The sequence below is a fragment of the Strix uralensis genome, chromosome 40 (assembly GCF_047716275.1).
Source record: "Strix uralensis isolate ZFMK-TIS-50842 chromosome 40, bStrUra1, whole genome shotgun sequence".
In the NCBI taxonomy this organism is placed as follows: Eukaryota; Metazoa; Chordata; class Aves; order Strigiformes; family Strigidae; genus Strix; species Strix uralensis.
In genome coordinates this window covers 905,001-907,500 of record NC_134011.1, presented here as the reverse complement: position 1 = coordinate 907,500, position 2,500 = coordinate 905,001, and the positions used below count along the sequence as shown (strand labels likewise).

The 2,500-nt window shown below is 80.2% G+C and overlaps 1 non-coding gene across 1 annotated transcript in view; it reads left to right on the top strand.

The window, feature by feature from the left end:
- Nucleotides 1–2,454: 2,454 nt before the first annotated feature.
- LOC141937348 (5.8S ribosomal RNA) overlaps nt 2,455–2,500 on the top strand; it is a 153-nt gene continuing 107 nt past the window's right edge. The window contains exon 1 of the ribosomal RNA XR_012626916.1: nt 2,455–2,500. This exon is cut by the window's right edge and continues 107 nt beyond it. This is a non-coding gene — a ribosomal RNA (5.8S ribosomal RNA).

The following is a 2,500-nucleotide window of genomic DNA, read 5'->3' as shown; positions in this document are numbered from 1 at the left end:
CCCGGAGGCGCTCCCTCGCTCGTTCTGTCTCGCCGGCTGCCGGCCCGCCTCGGCCGCCGCCGTCGCCTCCGTCGTTCCGTCTCCCGACGCGCGCGCGCGCGCGCTGCTCTTCGCCCGGTCGGTGTCGGGGCCGCCGCGCGCCCCCCCCGCCGCGCCACACCCTGCTTCTCGCCTCGGCTGGGCTCCGCCGCCGGCGGGCGTCCGGCTCCGGGGACCCGAACCCCTCTCCCCGCAGCCTCACCCGACGGCAGTCCGCTGCCACCACCGGGGAGGCGGGGGGGGGTGGAGGCTGAGGGCCCTCCCGGAGTGCCGGGGCGCCGTCGGTCCGAGCGCGAGCGGCGGTGTGTAGGGGGAAAGGGGGATGGTCGCCGGCGCGGGGTGCGTGAGGCGCGACCCCCCCGCCGGCCGAGCGGAGGAAGCCTGCTCGGGCGCGTCGGCGGGAGGGGATCGGCGAGAGCAGCGGTGGCGACGGGCTGGGCGCGGCCGGCGCGAGCCCGGCGAGAGGGGCGGGCGGCGAGAGAGCGCCTCGCGGGGTCGGGGGAGGCGGCTCCCCCGGCCCTTCCCGCACCACCGCGGCGGGCTGCTGCGGAGCAAGCCCGCCGGGGCCGGCCGGCCGCGCAGGGCCGAGGCCGCCGGGCGTTCCGGGCTGGCGCGTGGCGCCCGCCTTGGGCGGGCGAGGCGCCGCGCCGGGCCGTGTTCCCGCGCGCCAGCGGGCGGCCCGAGCCACGGCTCTCCTCCCGGGCGCAGCGCCGGGCTACTGAGGGAAACCCCGGGCCCCGGGCCAGGAGGACGTGGTGGTGGCGGCGGATGTCGGGCGCGCCCCCGCGGGCGGACGCTCCCCCGAGGGCGGCAGCGGGGGAGGCACCCCCGCGGGGCCCTTCAGGTCGTTTCCCTCACCCCAGGGCCAGGTACCTAGCGTCCGCGCCTCCGCGGCCCTCCCTCGGCTGAGCCCGGGGGTCGAAGGCCGCGGAGCCGGGCGGAGGTTTAAAGACTCGGGCGGCGCGGTGCGACACCCGCGGGGCCGGGCCCCCGGCCGTGCGGCGGTTGAGCCTCCAGGGGCGGGAGTTGCTCCCGCGCAGGCCCTGGCCACGGCGGCCGCCGCCCGTGCTGGGGGTTGTCCCTCGGGCAGCCGCGCCGGGGAGGGGTGTCCCCCCTGCCCCCCCTTCTCCGCGGTCCGGTCTCGACGGAGAGGCCGCGGCGCTGGTCCGGCCGCGGCCGGGCCTGTCTTGCCTCGAAACGGGGGAACCCCGGCGAGGGGAGTGTGGGCTCTCTTGCCGGGGCGATGGCGATTCCCCGCGGTGGGGTCTCGCCGGGCGGGGCGGCCTCGCTGGGCCGCCGCGTCTCCGGCGGCGCGCAGCGGCGCGCTGTGGCTCCGCGCCTTGCCCGCGCACCCCCCCCCCCACGCCCCGGCCAAGGGGGGGCTCCGCCGGCGTCCAGCCGCTAGCCGCCGGGGGAAGGGGCGGCGCAGCCCCGGGCCCGAACGGCGGCGGCGCCGCCGCTGCTCGGCGTGTCGGCCGGCGGCTGCCCGGTGCCGGCCGCGCGGCCGTCCCTGTCCCGGGCCGTGCCCGTCGCTTCGCAGTCGCCTTTCCCGGTGTCGGTCAGGTGAGGCCGGGTGGGCGGCCGAGGGGCGTTCCCCGTCCCGTTCTCCGCGCGGAAGCGGGGAGAGGGGGCGTCGCCCCCGGCTCAGCGGCGTCCGCCTTTCGCCTGGCGCGTGCCTGCGGAAGGGGCCGAGACGAGAAGCGACGGCGGCGGTTTCGGGGAGGGCAGCCGTTGCGGTGCGGTGGCCGGGCGGCGGTCCGGCGGAGCGCCGGGCGGCGGCGGCGGCGAGTCGCCGTCTCGGGTTCCGGCGGTGGCCGGCCCGTCCGGTCCGGTGTGGTGCGGCGGCGGCGCCGCGCGGGGAGTTCCCGGCGGGGCGAGCCGGGGTTGGGGCGCGGGGGAGAGCCGGCTGTCGCAGCGCGGTGCTCGGCGGCGCGGAGGCGCGCGCGGAGCCAGCGGGGGCACGCCCCGCTGCTGCCCGGGCGGCGGGCAAGCATGCGTGTTTGGCCCCCACCCCCCCCCGAGCGAGAGGCGGGCAGGCTGGGCGCGGTCGGGCGCGCCGCGGCCCTCCGTGCGGAGGCCGGGCCGAGCCCGGGCGCCTGGGCCGCCTCCGAAGCGAGCAAGGTGCTTGTTTTTCCCCAGGTCGGTCGGGAGCGCGGGCTCCCCGGCCCTTGCCGTTCGGAGTGTAACCGTTCCTTCCCTTTTGCCCCCTCCATCCCTCCTTCCTTCTCTCCGTGTGTGCTGGTACGGTCATCCGAGGCGAGGCGCGACCGTCGCTCGCCGTCGTCGCGTGCCCCCTCCGCGCGTGCGGAGGGGGGCGGGCGGGCGGGCGGCGGGCCGTCCTCCGAGAGAAGGGGCCGCTTTTGCGGGAGCGGTCCCGGCCCCTCCGCGCGCGCGGGGCGGTGCCGAAAGGCAGACAACTCTTAGCGGTGGATCACTCGGCTCGTGCGTCGATGAAGAACGC